Raw genomic sequence first — 19,768 nt, 5'->3', positions numbered from 1 at the left:
ACATTTCATACACAACGTCCTCTCTTCCCAAAACAGAGTTTGTCCTCAAACTTAAACACGTGTTTCTATCTTCATTTGGGATGCCTGGGTGCTTTCTGCTCTGAAAAAGACTCCCATGTCTGATTATTACCAGCATGCTAAATGGAATGCGTGAAGTGGCGCTGTACAATTTTAGTGGTCTAGCCTAGGAATGAATCAATGACTGAATGGCTGCCCTCCCATGGCAATGTCATGACTTTCCCTTGCTCGGATGGAATCTGCTCCTTTATTGCCTGGGCGTCTCTAATGTAGCCTAGCCGTTCTCCTAGCTGCAGGCTAAAGGTCATTGCGTGCGTGCGTGCGTTTGCGATTGGCATTTGTCCACTGACGCTGTGTGCCAATGTGTCCCGCCCTCAAATTGGGGCACGTTTTGGAGGCGCCACATGGTTATAGCTTCATGCAGTGTCATATAGAGAGTGCCCAATGTGTCTGTTCAGTGCACTGGAAAAGCTTATAGTTGTCAAGGTAACACGCCTATCTTTTTGGTCCCACTTCACCCCCCGTTGAGCTAAGGGAGCATTGGTCTTAAACATGCCACTTTTGAGAATAAAGTGTCCCAGTTGTGCTTCAATAATAACGTGTCCCAAATAGCACTCTAATGGCACTTAAGAATAAAGTGTTCTGGTGTCTCTTCTATTAACATAAGGTGTCAGAACACGGATTTCATGCTGACGGAACATTCCATTCGGAAGTGCGGCGACATGAGACTAAAGGTGTCATAATGCATTATAACATACTGTAGGTGTCGTAACACATTATAACACTTACTGCAGCATGCCACAACATGACCCTGAGTAACCTTTGCCGTGTGTATGAAAGCAGTCTGTGCTGAACCTAAGCGATGTGGTGATGACAATGCAGTTCCTGTTATAAGGTCCTGTTGAAGTGATAGTACATTGCCTTTAAGAGGAGGGGACATGAAGTCGGTGTGTTCAGTGGACTGTGAAGGATCCTACCTCCCACCTCGGTCGTTCATCCTACTGCCCCGCAAACAGCAGTGCAGGAGGACACTGCAGCGAGATCCATTAGATGCAGCACAGCTGAGAGAGAAAGGGGGGGGGAGGGAGAGGGGGAACGAGTGGGTAGAGGAGGGGGAGATGGAGGGGAGAGAGGGTGGGGGTAGAGAAGGAGGGCGTTAGAGCCAGGGAGATGGAAGGGGAGAGAGATGTAAAGGGAAACTGACATGTAAAGGAACACTGACATCTCTGAGCTCATCTAGCCCCTCACAGCTCGCATTTGGATGACAAACACTAACCCCACAGTCACACACATTCCCTCGCTCCTCTCACTCTTTATCTCGCTTTCTGTCTCTTCCTCTCTCTGTTTGTTAATCTCTGACTCGCTCTCTCTGTCTTTCCATTGCGCTCTCTCTCTCTCTGTCTCTCTCTGTCTCTCTCTCTCTGTCTCTCTCTCTCTCTCTCTCTCTCTCTCTCTCTCTCTCTCTCTCTCTCTCTCTCTCTCTCTCTCTCCCTCTCTCTCTCTGTCTCTCTCTCTCTCTCTCTCTCTCTCTCTCTCTCTCTCTAACCCCTATCTCTCTCTCTCAAACTCTCTGTCTCTCTATCGCTCGCTCACTCTCTTTCTCTCTGCCGCTTGTTGTGTATGTGTTGGTCAATACCGCTGTGTGTTCCAGGCAAGAGAGGCTGAGTCTACACTTTTGAATCACCACCCCGGCAGAGAGAGAGAGAGGGGGCCAGAGAGAGGAGAGAGAGACAAAGAGAGAGGGCTACAGGGAGAGGCTGTAGACTGAATCGTCAGTTTGAAACACACTGAGGTGTGAACCAACGGGTCTTTGTGAGCGGCAGTATTCAGAACAGAGGGACGAATATGGTCGATGCAGGGGTTTCTATTCACGTCGCCCAGGCTCTCTTTCACAGAGTTCCCTTGCTTGCTTCTGGAGAGCTTGTTGGTATTGTTGTTTGTGTTTTGTGCGTTTTGGTGTCAGCTGGCAGAGACAGGGGGTTGGGGGTGAAAGCTGAGGGAGGATCCACCCAGAATGAAAAGTTGTTGCCGCAGTTCAGATCAACACACATGAATAGGTGTGTAAATGACACCATATCTTTTTCGTAGCATTGGATTTTTTTTATGTCACATACACGAGACAATCAAATCAATGTCTATTGTTGATTTTGATTAATAACCCACTTCACTACACGCTGGCAGCCTCCTACACTCAAAACAGTGCACTAGGTTCAAAATAACCAAAGCGCAAATATAAGATGTCGCCATGAAACCCCCCGCCATGAAATGTTCCTCCCTCCCTGCCACCAAGCTGCTACAGTCATCTGCCAAAGTGTGCTGGTGCCTGGTGTAATGGATTAGCCTCTCCCTGTGAGTCGAGCAGCAGGATGCTCTCCCCAGCGGAGAAAGCAATGAGATTAACCAGCATCAGGTCTAGGATCAGCTGTAACACAGATCTAGGGTATGCCTCACATACACACAGAAACCTCTCAGCTGTTCCAGGGTCAGCTGTAAGTGCAGATGGGGGGCCTCAAGGACACAAGTGACTTCAGACAGATACACAGACTAGAGCACATCTCTCGGACCTTTCTCTGACCTCTCTTCCGGTTGAAGCATCTGGCTGTGTCCTGAAGAGACAAGGATAAAGAGAGAGAGAGCTCTCCTAGGGGCGCACTCTTTCCTCTGGCCTGTGTGGTTCTGTGTGGCACATGTATAGCTGAGCTGGCCTGACACACTGGTGGACAGATGGACAGATGGAGAGGAAGAGGAGTTGCCAGTCTATATCTGGCTCTCTCTCTCCATCTCCATCTCATCACTGTGTCTCTCCCTCACTTCCCTCCCCCCTCCTTTCTCTTTCCCCTTCTCCCTCTCCCTCTCCCCATCATTCTCCATCTCCCTCTCCATCACTCCTTTCCTCTGCTTCTATCCTTTCATTTTTTATCCATCTATCCACCTTAAGCACAGGGACAAAACGTTTCCAAGCCATTCTATGAAAACACCACAAAATCCTATTGGATGGATGGTCTCAGTCGGACAAATTCAAACCCTGTCCAGTAATTCAGAGTATCCACGTATCTGGACAGAGAGGATTGTCCTCACACGTTCGACTGGCCTGGTGTGTTATGCCGTGATCTATCTATTTGGAAGTGGTTGGTGTGCAGGGCTGGCTCAGAATTTCAATGATTTATCTGGTCGATAAGTCTGGGTCATGGTCCCAAGGCCAAGTCTATCTGCTCATCAATATAAACCACATGCTTCATAGTGCTAGGTGTTGCAGAATACAAATAGCCGCATTTTGATGTAACTCCATACAGTGGCGGACTTACCATTAGGCAGAAGAGGCAATTGCCTCTGACCTCACATCATCAAGTGACCTCGTGAGCAGGGCATAACTAAAGAATATAGTACTACTAATCAAATACATGAAAGAATATTAATTTATCTGCTCCGCTCGCTTTTTTCACGCGATACGAATGCAAACGTGACTTTCATTTCAATTAACCTGCAGCAATGAGGCACTTTCAGAGCCGGCAGCAATGAGGCACTTTCAGAGCCGGCAGCAATGAGGCCCTTTCAGAGCCGGCAGCAATGAGGCACTTTCAGAGCCGGCAGCAATGAGGCACTTTCAGAGCCGGCAGCAATGAGGCACTTTCAGAGCCGGCAGCAATGAGGCACTTTCAGAGCCGGCAGCAATGAGGCACTTTCAGAGCCGGCAGCAATGAGGCACTTTCAGAGCCGGCAGCAATGAGGCACTTTCAGAGCCGGCAGCAATGAGGCACTTTCAGAGCCTGCAGCAATGAGGCACTTTCAGAGCCTGCAGCAATGAGGCACTTTCAGAGCCGGCAGCAATGAGGCACTTTCAGAGCCGGCAGCAATGAGGCACTTTCAGAGCCGGCAGCAATGAGGCACGTTCAGAGCGGGCCAGAGAAAAGGAAAACAAAGAAAGAAGATTTAATTTTGACAGAAAAATTTGTTGACACATTTCTTTATTAAAAAGACGGGTGCTGCTGATACTGCCATCGTCGTCGAGGCCGAGGCAAAGGTATCATGACACAAGGCGAGACCCAGATGCAGACACAGGAGGCAGATGGTTGGAGTCTTAAAATGTTTATTAATCAAAAGGGGTAGGCAAGAGAATGGTTGTGGACAGGCAAAAAAGTTAAAACCAGATCAGAGTCCAGGAGGTACAGAGTGGCAGATAGGCTCGTGGTCAAGGCAGGCAGAATGGTCAGGCAGGCAGGTACAAAGTCCAGAAACAGGCAGGGGTCAAAACCGGGAGGACTAGAAAAAGGAGAATGCAAAAAGCAGGAGAACGGGGAAAACGCTGGTTGACTTGGAAACATACAAGACGAACTGGCACAGAGAGACAGGAAACACAGGGATAAATACACTGGGGGAAAATAAGCGACACCTGGAAGGGGTGGAGACAATCACAGGAACAGGTGAAACAGATCAGTGCGTGACAAAAACCTATACTGTATCTATATGTAGCCCATGGATCTGATGCTGTCTGGCCGGAAAGACTATGGCATGTCATGGGCTACATAGTAAGACAGAGGGGCGCTGTTTTGTTCGCTCGTTTCAGCCACTTGCGAATTGAAGGAAAGTTGTTCGGATGCTGGAATTATTTTGGATGAAGTCGTGTAGGTAACCGACTTTTGAAGTGACTTGTTTGACAATCAGATGAAAACATAATGTCTGGATGTGTTCACGGTAGTGCTGAGCGATTAGTACTTTTTTAGGTCGGTTCGGTTTGGGTTCGAATATAAACACTTGTTATATTTGATGACTTTAGTACTTCATTCCAAGTCATCATCTCATCTCCATGGAGCTGCTGCCCCTGCTGTCTTACAAGATCACTATTTTAGTTGTTCTTCAAAGTAAATAAGGCACACTTTTATGATTGCTGAATACCAACTCTCAATCACTGAGATTGTGTATTTTCAGGTAGAGATACCTCACACAAAAAACTGCTCTCTATCTATCTCCTCTTGATGGGGCATTGTTCTGTCCCGTACGTAGCAGGCGTGAAAGAAACACAGACCTGACACGTAGCTGCGCAATAGATTATGGTCACTGTAGTTAATTATCGTGTTTTCTGCGCTATACTACTGTATGTAGAACATTGGCCTGTTGGAAACTACAACTCCCTACTATATCACGCAGTTCGGGCATGATCAGTTTTATCGCTAGAGAAACTGCAGCTGCAATGTGCACGTTGAGCTCACAGAAATAAACGGAATGAAATGGAAGTCAAATAGCTGAACCGAAGTCGGTCAATTAGTTGCTTAAAAACGAAAAATAACCAACATTTCGGGTTAATTGCTCAGCACTAGCTCATGGCACATTAAAATGTAATGTTTTTGCTTTACTATAAAACGCATAAAAAATGTTGGGGGACTGGCCTCTAAATCACTAAGTCCACTGCGTCTTTGTAAACATGTGTGGGTGTATGTGTGCGTGCCTAGATCTCTGCAGACTCATAATGAGAAATCACCTTTAGCCTCCGGAGTGATTCTCCCCCAAGACATTGGCTGCTTAATGCAATCTGAGACTGAGAGCTTACAGTTACACTTTATCTCACTTTATATCAGGGATTTGTATCACCAGTTGAGATGTAATTTATTTTTGTATTGTGACCTGTGTGTAAATGCATTCATTCATCCTTCATATCCACCATAGTGAGTAGAATTTACTTTGGAGGTGGAGATGTCCATGGTCTGACTCTACACTACAAAGATTTATGCTCCTGTCATTCCCTCTGTCTGGTGTTTAAGGACAGTGGAATGACCCTGGCCTAAGCATTAAGCCCCAGTCCTGGATGTGTGGCACACAAACCAGTGGTGGCTGATGACATCAAAAGTTGAAGGGGGTCGGGTATAGAGGTCATTAGATAGACACAGACCCAGGATACCCAGCTGGGTGGCTAACCGCTTAAGGCTGCCCTCAGCCCTCTGTCGGCCTGTTCAGAGTGGTTCTGAGCACCAGGGGCCATGCTGGCTTCACCCACCCATTACTGTGTACAGTACACCACTCAGACAGACCTCTCCCTTGAATTAGCGCCCACTTCCTATCCGAATCCCAATCCCAGTCAACACTGACTGGAGCACTGTTATTAGTTTGGTATTTTAAAAATGTGGCAAAGCAATTTACTTTTTGTCCTGAATACAAGGTTTTATGTTTGGGGCAAATCCAATACAACACATTACTGAGTACCACTCTCCATATTTTCAAGCATAGTGGTGGCTGCATCATGTTATGAGTATGCTTGTAATCATTAAGGACTGGGGAGTTTTTCATAACAAAAATTAAACAGAATGGAGCTAAGCACAGGAAAGATCCTAGAGGAAAACTTTGTTCAGTCGGTTTTTTACCAGACACAGGTAGATTAATTCACCTTTCAGAAGGACAATAACCTAAAACACGAGGTCAAATCTACGCCGGAGTTGCTTACCAAGAACAAAGTGAGTTTTCCTGAGAGGCGAGTTATAGTTTTGACTTAAATCTACTTTCAAATCTTTGGCAAGACCTGAAAATCTATCCATGATCAACAACCAATTTGACAGAGCTTGAAGAATTTTGAAAAGAATGATGGGCCTTCTTTGAGGCAATTTGAGGTAGGCTGTATGATCACACCGGTAATAGATCCGTTGTTGTATTACTTGTGAGGCCCAGCTGAGTGAGCTATAATTTACTTTTTATTTTTATTTTACTGGGCTGATGGTGCCTGCATCTGATGGTCAGTCTCAGCGGAGGGAAAGAGAAGCAAACTGAGGTTCCGTCTCTCAAAATCCCTCTGCTCCCCCTTTCCTCCACTGACACTGACCAAAAATGGACACCGTCTTCCAGCTGATTGCGAAACTCGAGTCGCAATGCATTATTTCTGCCTCATGCAAAAATTCATGTCGTTACTCCTATGAACAGAGAAAGTGAAATATTCTTCAATATTAAAAAAGACCCAAGCCGCTAATAATAACAACAACGCAAGCCTATAGATACACTTTCCTACTCATTAATTACTGCTGCAGTGCTTGTTGTAGCGCTGGGTGGAAATAGGAAGAATGCTCATTTTATGGTTTATAAAAGTGTTGAATACAAAGTGTTGACAGTGCTGAGTAAGAACTTAAACATGAACTCACTCATTAAAACAGCAGCGCTTTGCTGTATTCGTTGACAGTCTCTCTAGTCATGGTTTTAAATGTTTCGATATCTCACAGTATTAACGTTGCTATAGCTTTATTTTATGCCTGCTACGTTACTTCAGACATGGTAATCTGAGACATCTGATTGGCCAGCGGTAGGCCTACTGTATAGTGTACTTGATTTGCTCTCTGCCGGGAAGGCAGAATTTGTACCTTCAGACACATGAAATGGTTCAAAATGGCAACAGTTGGCCTATTCGGGGGCAGCTGAATCGGGTGCACCTACCGCCAACAGCCTGAGACGAATAAAATAAAATAGGAACACAAGGCTTTATCGTTGGGTTTTTTACGGAAATGTTTGGCGATCGACTAGGAATGTCCTGGAGATCGACCAGTCGATTGCGATCGACCGTTTGGTGACCACTGCTCTAGAAAGTTGAGTGAAGTTCAATCTCGTGCTTCTCTCTGTGGGCTGATATTTCTGCAAAAATGTTACTTAATAAAGTAAAGTAGGTACAGTGCTCATGTAACAGTTTAACTTTAGTCCGTCCCCTCGCCCCGACCCGGGCGCGAACCAGAGACCCTCTGCACACATCAACAACAGTCACCCACGAAGCATCGTTACCCATCGCTCCACAAAAGCCGCGGCCCTTGCGGAGCAAGGGGAACCACTACTTCAAGGTCTCAAAGCGAGTGACGTCACCGATTGAAACGCTATTAGCGCGCACCACCGCTAACTAGCTAGCCATTTCACATCGGTTACACTCAGAACCACTGCCATATGTCTCAGTTCTTATGCACATGAATCTGGGTCATAGGCACCAAATAGACAAACTATCTGCTCTTGTCCAATAAGTCATTTTAGTTTTCTGTTACAAAACCTTTACATCGTGTGCCATTATGAACACAACTCAGAGGTGAACAGGTGAAGCGTTCAGTCACTAATACATGTAGCAGTCAGAGGAGATCTCCATGAACAGTACAGAACAGCCCCTGATTACGGCTATTAGAACACATTAGAGAACATTTCAGTCGAACACATCACGGGGGAAAACATTATGTTCACTCTAAGCCTTGGTTTTAGAAGCCAGCCAGCAGGGCATCTTTTAGCAGACCTGGGTTCAAATACTATTTGAAATAATTTCCAATCGTTTTGGAGCGTTTGCTTTAGCCTGCCTGGAATGCCAAATGGACATGGTTTTTGCAGTTTTTCCACTATCCTATTGGTTAGATTGCGCCAGGCAAGCTCAACCAAGCCCAGATAAAGGATATTCTATTATTTTAGGTACTTTATGAACACAGGTCTGCCAACCCAAGCATCTTTCACTACTAAATCACTGAGACTGGGGTTCTTTTAATCACTAGCATTCTCCCTTTCATTTCTCCAAAGTATTTCTGTAATGAAATGAGGTCACAGCCAAGTAATAAGAACATCCAATCCGCTTAGTGAAGAGAGATTTCTATCTCACAGTTATATTGTTCTCCGTAAAATATCATGAGTTGCTCAGCCTCTAAAAGTTCATTAGATCAATTCCCATCAAATTATATTTTAGAAGAAAAATAGAAAATGAGAGGAGAGAGAGGAGAGAGAGAGGAGAGAGAGAGGAGAGAAGAGAGGGAAGAGAGGGAAGAGAGGGAAGAGAGGGAAGAGAGGAGAGAGAGAAAAGAGAGAGAAAAGAGAGGGAAAAGAGAGAGAAGAGAGAGGAGAGGGAAGAGAGAGAGGAGAGAGAGAGGAGAGGAGAGGAGAGAGAGAAGAGAGGGAAGAGAAGAGAGAGAGAAGAGAGAGGAGAGGGAAGAGAGAGAGGAGAGAGAGAGGAGAGGAGAGAGAGAAGAGAGGGAAGAGAGGAGAGAGAGAGGAGAGAAGAGAGGGAAGAGAGAGAGGAGAGAAGAGAGAGAGAAGAGAGAGAGAAGAGAGAGAGAAGAGAGAGGGAAGAAGAGAGCAACTGAGTATTCAGGACACAAGAGCTATCTGTCAACCCTCTAATTCAAATACAGTAGTAGTTAGTTTACTCAGGACTATCTTTGAGGAATTGTTGCTTTCTTTGGGTCTTTGGTTGCTGTTTGTTGAACTTAGCATATGAAAACCTGGTGGAATAGAGTTGCGATAGCTCCGGCCAGTGTAAGCACAGCTCATTGAGACAGGGCTGAAAGTGGGTGTTTGAACTAGGAGGCACCAGGCCGCACATGATTATTTTCACATTACACTACATTTCCTCACGTTTTGGGTTTCACTTGGCGTATCATCTCTGGGGAAATCTCTGGGACCCATGCTCCATACTAAATATATGAATAACTTAATGTATCCTTCGCTGCTCTCTGATGTATTACCTGTTTGGTAAAATGGTTTTGTCTACAGTCTCTAAATTGCATCATTAATAATGCTGTGGATATACAGTAGGTGGTATGCAGAAAGGTAGATTACCCCAAACTCAAATCATTTAACATAACAAATGTCTCTATGGAATTGTCATACAGTTCTACTGAAAACATGTACAATGAGTAATACACACATTTTCTACCTTCTACGTTTCTATTTTTTCTTAGGGGGCTTTCACACCAAATTGGTTTGGTGCGTTTTTTTCCGAACTCTGGTCTGTTTACCCCCTTAGTTCGGGTCATTGGTGGTGTGAACACTCCATTCACACTCTGGAACACGCTAAACAACAAACTGCTGGTTCACTCAAAAAGGACGTGCTCGGTCCGATTCCAGAACCAGCGTCGTAACTTGAGATCTCTGAAACATTCTGTGAGTAGCGGCGCATTTATGAGCGAGTCCGATGCAGATTCAGGGAGACGGGGGGCTGTACGTTCAGTCACTAATACATGTAGGAGTCAGAGGAGATCTCCATGAACAGTACAGAACAGCCCCTGATTACGGCTATTAGAACACGTTAGAGAACATTTCAGTCGAACACATCACGGGGGAAAACATTATGTTCACTCTAAGCCTTGGTTTTAGAAGCCAGCCAGCAAGGCATCTTTTAGCAGACCTGGGTTCAAATACCATTTGAAATCAATACTTTTGAAGCATTTGCTTTAACCTGTCCGGAATGCCAAATGGATGGGGTTTTGTAATTTTGCCACTGTCCTATTGGTTCCCATTGTGTTTAACCCCTTGGTCGGGTTCATTTGGACTGGTGTGAACATTCTGTCTGCACTAGGGAGTGCACGAAACAATGAACTGTGGTTCGCTTTAAGAGGGTGTTCTCGGTCCGATTCAATTCTTACAGTGGTGCGGTCCGCTGCAGGTGACAACGCAGTCCGGACCAAATATAGGAAAAGAAACAGCACCATAGCTTGTGATTTCTGAAACATTTTGTCTGTAGCAGTCCATTTATGAATCAAATCAAATCAAATGTATTTATATAGCCCTTCTTACATCAGCTGATATCTCAAAGTGCTGTACAGAAACCCAGCCTTCAACCCCAAACAGCAAACAATGCAGGTGTAGAAGCACGGTGGCTAGGAAAAACTCCCTAGAAAGGCCAAAACCCTAGGAAGAAACCTCGAGAGGAACCAGGCTATGAGGGGTGGCCAGTCCTCTTCTGGCTGTGCCGGGTGGAGATTATAACAGAACATGGCCAAGATGTTCAAATGTTCATAAATGACCAGCATGGTCAAATAATAATAATCACAGAAGTTGTCGAGGGTGCATATTGAATGTGATGCATATTACGGGGGACGGGGGCTATACCGGGGATATAGGCTACTGAATATCGTCTATTCACTTCACAGTTAGAGTTGCTTATGCGTGGCTTCCTCATCTATGTTGTTGGAAGACCAAAGCAAAAGTGAAGATTGGGACACACAAGTGATGTGTCATGGTGATCATAAATGGACTTAACACATGACTTGACTTCCAATAAACAAATGACTTGTGGTTTTGTTTACGAATTTTTGTTCATTTGACTTTTGGCAATGTGAAACCAACCGGACCAAATGGCAAAAAATACAATGTAAGAAAACAGTTTAATTCTGATTCGAACTATACCTCAAAACTATGTGTGAAAACGCCATTTGTTTTTTCCCTCTCAGCTTTTCTTAGACAGGATTTTGGGGGGGAAGTTAACACGGAGTGATTCTCCCACCAGGAAACAGCATTATTCGATTTTCTCACACTTTGAAAGGAGCATTGTTTGTGGCCTCCCTGTCTGAGAGTGGATGGTCGGTGCTTTTGGAGAGCAGCGGAGGGGAAATGATTTTGTATTCACCTGCTCTGTCTAAATGGAGCCGGGGAAAGAAAGAGAGGGAGGGGGAGAGTTTGGCTAGTTTGGTGGTTCTTTAAGTGATAGTGGATTCATTTGACATCCACACACACACACACACTGATGATCAGTTTTGTAGTCTCTGTCAATCAGTAGACAGCCCACCTTCCACATCGCGTCAGGAATTAGAACTTCAGTATACATGAATGGAATCATAATCACTGTCTTGTTTTAGACACAACGAGCTCAGCTCCTGTGTACATCAGGGTTCCCGAACTGACGGCCTGCGGGTGATTTTTATTTGGCCCTACCAAGTTTTCTGAGCAAAAAAAAAAAAAATGTTTTTAATTTTTTATTGTTGGACATAAAAGACTGTAAAAATATCAGCAAATCAGCTCCAAGTGATTTTAATGGTGGAAAACTTTTCCAAAGTATTCCCAAGCATAATAGAGAGATAGACACGTACATGTATGTGTTCGTATACACATGTAAGCAAGGTTTGAAATGATTATGTTTTAGTCCATTGTTATATCTGTTTGGGCTTTCTGCGGTCAATTTGCAGTCTACAAATGATTTGTAATTACGTTCCGGTCCCCCTGACCTCAAGAAAAAATCAGCCCATGGCTGAGTCTAGTTGATGATCTCTGGTGTACATAATGAGGTGTGTGCAATTGTATGCGTCCACAAGAAAGCTCACAGGTGAAGAGCCATGACACATATGTGTACGCTCTTTTGAATCTAAGTGAATCGATTGTGTACAGTATTTTACAGCAGTAGGCTATGTTCAATGCACATTTCTGTATTTTTATGTGTTCACAGACTGAACCTCCGATCTAAAGGTGGGACGTATGAAACACGTGTTGGTTCTTTCATTAGCCCACGTCCCACTCACTAGAACGAATCCCTTCCTCTTCGTCTTCTTTCTTTCCTCTGTCCGCTTTCCGTTTTATTGTCTCGGCTCGGTCCTGCAACTCAATTCTTTGTGCTAGACGGTACGCAAAGCAGACCAAGTGGGACAGAGTTTTAGGGGTAATGAGGAAAGGAACTCCCCATACAGTGTTACATACAGGACCTGGACTGGAGACACACACACACACACACACACGCATGCGCACGCGCACACGCACACGCACACGCACACAGACAGGCACACACACACACACACACACACACACACACACACACACACACACACACACACACACACACACACACACACACAGACACACACAGGCACACACACACACAGGCACACACGCACGCACGCACGCACGCACGCACGCACTCACACACACACAGGCACACACAGGCACACACACACACACACACACACACACACACACACACACACACACACACACACACACACACACACACACACACACAGACACACACACACACACACAGGCACACGCACACAGGCACACACACACGCACACGCGCACACGCACACGCACACGCACTGGCCTGGGCCAAGCGGTGTAGGGAAGCCTATAGAAAACAATGGAAGGGTTTGAGAGCTCCGTAGCCCCTCTGAGGAGCCTTTGATTACTTTTCCTGGCTCTGGGATGTGAGATGGGATCCAGTGGTAGCCTGTTTTTTGAAGTGGGAGCTGGGTATGAGCTGTGGGTTCAGGGAGGGGGCGAGAGGGTGGGTTGGGGTGTATGTGTGTAGGGGCTAGTGTACGGCTAAGGGGCTGAGTTGGGGAGGTAGGAGGGCCCTATTGTGGAGGAGCTCAATGAATGTGGAGGTGGAAAGCCTACTCAACAACACCGGGTCTATCTCCACCTCCCTTTTATACTCCCACCCCGGCCACCTGCCACTAGACACATTTTCTCACCAAACTTTCCCACAGGCAATAGTAACATATCCTGGTACCTTGTAGTGATCGATAGCCGGATTGTCCTAAAGAGAGCCCTGTTGGATATTCAGACTGAACCCTTGTTGTATTGATACATGTGATATTGTGAATAGCCACAGGCAAAACATGTTCCAGGAGCTGATAGCAGATTGTGCTAGACTAATACAGCACAACAACCCGGTTAACAGGCCCGAATGACCCAGTGCTGACCATCAGCAGATTACAAAGCAGCAGTTCAAATAATGCTCTTTGATACAGGACTGTGCTAGAAGATCCTAGCTACGGTATGTTAACCGTTGACTCGCAGCACACAGCAACCATCAAGAATGTAATTCACCCACAACCTACAAAACGGCGGATTTACTACCACAATAGGGATACGAAAAAATGGGATTATAGGAACTGCTATAAAGACCATGATGCATAACATCATGGAAGGTAATCAGTGTGACAAAATAGTCAGGACAAAATAGGAATTGCTGTCATACATAACATCCTCATTGAATGTTTCCATTGTGTATCTAAGACCGCTCGGACCTCTGCTTCCTCCTCTCTGTCTCGCCATAGCCTTCTGTCATAAACCTAGGCTTAAACCAAACTCCCCATATTGGCTCCCTTCCGAGGGCTTCCACCCATCGGAGAATACGACGCCGCCGTTTCCCGAACGCCTTAGTTAGCGAGGTAAGATTTGAATCACACCGCTATTGAAGAAGCAGAGGTTTTAGTGGGAGACGTCGGGAGCACAGATGTCAAGTGTACAGTTTTCTTTGCTCCCAACTTTTCCGGTGAGTTGAGAAATGGAGGCTTTGTCTGTCTGTGGCTTTGGGTTCTGTCCGTTTTCATACGTCTGCGTTTGATGAAAGATCTCTGTAGGTATTGGAGATCTGAGAATAGCAGTGGGCTGCCATGGATACAGAGTGCACTTTGAAAGTGCTATTTCCACTAGCTGCTCCTCAGATGTTGTTTTTGAGGGAGAGACTTTAGCCTTGAGGGATCCCAGTCCTTCTACATCGAGTGAACTTTCCCCTGCTGCCATTCAGAAACCGTTGTGTCTTGGCGAATCTCCAAATGTTGCAATTTCAGGCGGCTTTGCCATTGCAATATTTGGAGAGTCACAAGTGTCATGTGGCGTAGGAAACAAAGGTTTTGTAATCGTTCGCAATGTCCTCCCAAGTCCAGGTGTTAGCTTGCCCTGTGACAAGACCAGTGACGTGTTTGTATGAGTCTTCTCAAGGACTTGCAATGCATTTCCCTCAACCTTTATTCTTAGCTGGGATGTTTTTGTGTGCCATTTTGTTTGTGGAGTAAGCTATGTTTTTTTTTTTTTTTTTTTTACTATTCACTCACTGACAGTAGGGTATCGTAGAGTAGGGTTGTAAAAGGGCTTGTTTTTCTGAACTGCAAAAGAAGTTCCCAAACTATTCAATTGATGATAGTCCAGTCCATATGCATTCCTCCCTACTCTCCTCCTGTGTTTGTGTATGGTAATGTTCTGCCACTGCTCAGCATATGAATGCATTGACCCTTAACACAGTCATGCTGTCCACACTCACAGCAGTCCTAATGTGCTTAAGATCCACACACACCAGGATCTTATTAGACACAAATCCTAAATAAAACATTGTTCTCACACCAGACAGGACCAGACACACACTCTCTCTCTCTCTCTCTCTCTCTCTCTCTCTCTCTCTCTCTCTCTCTCTCTCTCTCTCTCTCTCTCTCTCTCTCTCTCTCTCTCTCTCTCTCTCTTTCTCTCTCTCTCTCTCTCTCTCTCTCTCTCTCTCTCTCTCTCTCTCTCTCTCTCTCTCTCTCTCTCTCTCTCTCTCTCTCTCTCTCTCTCTCTCTCTCTCTCGCACGCACGCACGCACGCACGCACGCACGCACGCACGCACGCACGCACGCACGCACACATCCGGGTTCCGTTCAGTCTCATTGACTTGCCAGGGATAGCAGACCCTCTCCTAGTAATTACAGTGTGGGGACCCTATATCGAAGGTCAAGTTCAGATCCACAACCTCCTTCCTCTGATTCTTAATCTGCTTTTAATGACTGCCTTTCTGTAGTGTCTCGGGTCGCTCCATTCTCCCTTACTGAGATACTGTGCAAGAGGCAGGAGTCAGACTAATGTACAAAGGCTACAGTCAGGGGCTCATTGTTGCAGCAATCTGCAGTTGCCACTATTTCATTACCTGCCATCAAATAGATCATTTGCTAACATTTGCCTCCTCATGATTATTGTATTGATAGCTTGTTCAGGAACACAGAGTTCATCACGTTTTCATTTTTGCTGTTCCTGAAAAAATAGCCATCTCTCCCGGAGATGTGGCTGGAATGTTATAGCGTCATTTGTATGTGAGGACATGACTGACTGCTACAGGATGATGCCATTATTGAGCTATTGAAATGGTGACAGGATGAGATGAAAGCAAATGCTATCATGTTCCATTCAGATTGAACAGGCAGTGATTGCCTCTCTCTGTAATGTGTGTGTGCGTGTGTGTGTGCGTGTGTGTGTGCGTGCCCTGCCAGAGCGGCACATCTCTCATCTGAATACAAAGAGGCTTCTCACTAAAGTGGCTCTGCTGATTGGCATTGGGTGGAGGGGAATCTGAGAGAGTGTGTGTGCGTGTATGTGTGCTCGAGCATGTGTGTGTGTGTGTGCGCGCGTTTGTGCGTGCGCGCGTGTGTGTAGTGGGAGGTGGGGGGACGCTTAGTGAATGCCAATGTGTGTTTTCTATAGAGGGGAGGTAACAACACGATGTGGGACACAGACACACTGTGTTCACATTAACACTGGTCTCCCGTTAACCTGCTCTAACTAGAGGTGGTAATGCAATCTATAGAACTCACCTTGTGGCGCCCTATACACTAATGGCCTTACTAGCCTGTGTAGGTAATGCATTATTGACAAATGTAAAGTGGGAAAAAGAATTGCTTGTAAAGCATTCAGAAAGGATTCTGCTCACGACTTTTGACTAGGCTAGGTAGTGGTGCCAGACTGCAGGATTGGCTATATCGGTGTACATATCCTTCTAGAACAGCAAGTGGAAATGAGAGGATACCAATAACATGTGTGTTGTTGTTGGTAACTGAATAAAGATGTGTTTTATTGTTCAGCCCTGTAGTCATAGATTTGAAAGGGTCCGCTTGTTTTGGGCTCTGTGTCCACTGTGGGCCTCCCTTGACAACAGGACTTATTTGCATAACCCCCCCCCCCCCTATTATAAAACCTAATGAGGAGGATTATAAGTAACATATGCTGATACCGGGTCCGTGAAATTTCCATTGGGATGCTGTTTCCACAGATAAGGGGCCCGTGAGAGAGAGTCTCCACTCTCTCTCTCTCTCTCTCTCTCTCTCTCTCTCTCTCTCTCTCTCTCTCTCTCTCTCTCTCTCTCTCTCTGGCTAATAATCATCAAAACACCTTCTCAGAATTCTGACAAATATATCACATAGGCCAGCTAGTTGCTGCTATAAACCAGATGCCAAATGCTTCACAACCACTGGGGCTTGGAAATAAACCAAGGAAATTATTGAAAGAAGGAATAGGGTAAGTAGCGATTTAACTGTGGTTGTTGTTCTCTGGTCCAGACACTTGTCTCGGTGGTTATCGGGCCACTACTACTCGGTGATAACCCATGGTTGACCAATGAGTTATTAGTGGACAACAGCACTATTCTCACAACAAGTGGTTTGTGGATGCGTCTCCCAGCGTGGTCAGGCTCACAAGTCTAGACAAGCCCCCTCCTCCTCTCTCAGACCTCCATAGATCACCTAATGAGACAGTAAGATGAATATTGGCTCGCTCAGAGAGGAGTAGATCGACTCTTCACTTTCGTCTGTGGAAGTGGGTTTTTCCTTTAAATGACATGAGATCACATCCCAAGCAGACCTCAGCGAGAGAAGCTAGCCAGCCAGCAAGCGAGCCGCTGAGTAGAGCATCAATTCTTTATGCTCACATAAATGCGATCGTAAAGTTTTGAAAGCGTTATTCAAATTAAAAGCCCAATGAATACTCGCCTTTATGTAATGATTTAACTCCCACCGCTTGTGGGACATTTATTTTGAAGGCACGTATGAATAACAACTGCACGAGGACAGACAGTGACTTACAGGCTGACACACACGTCACAGTTACAAATAGTAGCTAGCTAGAAATTGCGGCACATTTCTTTTCCCAAGGATTTCAAAAAAGAGAACAGTAGACAATGAATGTAGGGTGTTCCAGCAAGAGCGGACATCGAAATATTTCTTTATTGAGGTATCAGGGAAAGCTCTGTGCTTAGTGTGCAAAGAGAGCATCGCTGTCTAGAAAGAATACAACTTGTCCCGACACTTCCAGACGAAGCATGCAGAGAAATATAGGAATATGTCTTCTGAGCAGAGGGCAAGTGCATTGAAAGAGTTGCTTTCTCAGTTGCAAAAGCAGCAAGGACTTTTCACAAAATTGCATTCAGCAAACGACGGAATTGCGAGAGCTAGCTATGTACTGTTCCACAAAATTGCTAAACATAGCAAGCCATTCGCTGAGGGTGAAATCATTAAAGAATGTTTAATTGACTCTGCAGCAATACTTTGCCCCTAACAAGAAAGAGCTGTTTGAAAATCATCTCTTACTGACTCTCACCTCTCAGCAATCCTGACTATATCTGACTTTACTGCTCTAGTCAATGCCCATCAGATACTTCACTCCTCACACTGATTGAGTAGTTTAAATGTAATGTTGAGCTCTCTCGCTTTCTTGTGTTTTCTAGCATACCCGTTAACAAGATTTCTGTCCGGGGTTCAAATAGTACCCGCAAAACACCAGTCCCAACGTCAACAGTGAAGAGGCGACTCCGGGATGCTGGCCTTCTAGGCAGAGTTGCAAAGAAAAAAGCCCTATCTCAGACTGGCCAATAAAAAGAAAAGGTTAAGATGGGCAAAATAACACAGACGCTGGACAGAGGAACTCTGCCTAGAAGGCCAGCATCCTGGGAAGACATTGAGACTGGTGTTTTGCGGGTACTATTTTATGTAGCTGCCAGTTGAGGACTTGTGAGGCATCTGTTTCTCAAACTAGACACTCTAATGTACTTGTCCTCTAGCTGTTGTGCACCGGGGTCTCCCACTCCTCTTTCTATTCTGGTTAGAGCCAGTTTGCGCTGTTCTATGAAGGCAGTAGTATACAGCGTTGAATGAGATCTTCAGTTTCTTGGCAATTTCTCGCATGGAATAGCCTTCATTTCTGAGAACAAGAATAGACTGACGAGTTTCAGAAGAAAGGTCTTTGTTTCTTGGCCATTCTGAGCCTGTAATCGAACCCACAAATGCTGATGCTCCAGATACTCAACTAGTCTAAAGAAGGCCAGTTTTATTGCTTCTTTAATCAGAACAACAGTTTTCAGCTGTGCTAACATAATTGCAAAAGGGTTTTCTCATGATCAATTAGCCTTTTAAAATGATGAACTTGGATTAGCTAACACAACGTGCCATTGGAACACTGGAGTGACGGTTGCTGATAATGGGCCTCTATACGCCTATGGAGATATTCCATAAAAAATCTGCCGTTTCCAGCTACAATAGTCATTTACAACATTAACAATGTCTACACTGTATTTCCGATCAATTTGATGTAATTTCAAGGGGGGAAAAAATTGTTTTTCCTTTCAAAAAACATTTCTAAGTGACCCCAAACTTTTGAACGGTAGTGTATGTCTGTCGACGCAGTCGTACACATGATGTATAATCCTGTAATACGAATGTCAGAAATATATTCTAGGCCATGTCCTACTTCCTCTCTCTCATCACGACCCTGATTGCATTCTGTGACTGGGGAGACGTGGTCATCATTTTGATGCTCCCTCATTCTGTCACGGAAGTACGGGAAACCTTGTGGTGTTTTTACTGCCAAACAGAGGCTCACAAACCTGATTGCATGAGCTGTCACAAGTGCTGATTATTGGAGTTAATTAGGACCGTTTTGCAGAATTTCTCTTTGTTTCCTTATGAGCCACAGCACCTAGTACAGTAAGTTACTGTTGGTAGGGTGATGATTATTGGACTGTTCTTGTGAATGCATCATATTGTCTGGGACACAATGCCGAATCATCTCATGCTTAGCATATAAATTGTAACGTTAAGTCAAGTTTAATCGAGCGTTTCCCTGTGCACTCTCTGTCTCTCTTTCTCTCTCTTTCTACACCCCTCTCTCTCTCTCTCTCTCTCTGTCTCTCTCTCTCTCTCTTTCTACACCCCTCTCTCTCTCTCTCTCCCTCTCTCTCTCTCTCTCTCTTTCTACACCCCTCTCTCTCTCTCTCTCTCTCTCTCTCTCTCTCTCTCTCTCTCTCTCTCTGTCTCTCTCTCTCTCTCTTTCTACACCCCTCTCTCTCTCTGTCTCTCTCTTTCTACACCCCTCTCTTTCTCTCTGTCTCTCTCTCTCTCTCTCTCTTTCTACACCCCTCTCTCTCTCTCTCTCTCTCTCTCTCTCTCTCTCTCTCTCTCTCTCTCTCTCTCTCTTTCTACACCCCTCTCTCTCTCTGTCTCTCTCTCTCTCTTTCTACACCCCTCTCTCTCTCTCTCTG

The 19,768-nt window shown here is 45.3% G+C and overlaps 1 protein-coding gene across 18 annotated transcripts in view; it reads left to right on the top strand.

Annotated features, from left to right (window-relative positions):
- The window catches only part of LOC139540350 (neuronal cell adhesion molecule-like), a 114,228-nt gene that overhangs the window by 59,739 nt on the left and 34,721 nt on the right, over nucleotides 1-19,768 (top strand). The window lies entirely within an intron of this gene.

The sequence above is a fragment of the Salvelinus alpinus genome, chromosome 15 (genome assembly GCF_045679555.1).
Source record: "Salvelinus alpinus chromosome 15, SLU_Salpinus.1, whole genome shotgun sequence".
NCBI classification, from domain to species: domain Eukaryota; kingdom Metazoa; phylum Chordata; class Actinopteri; order Salmoniformes; family Salmonidae; genus Salvelinus; species Salvelinus alpinus.
This window is presented reverse-complemented; position numbering and strand designations above follow the sequence as displayed.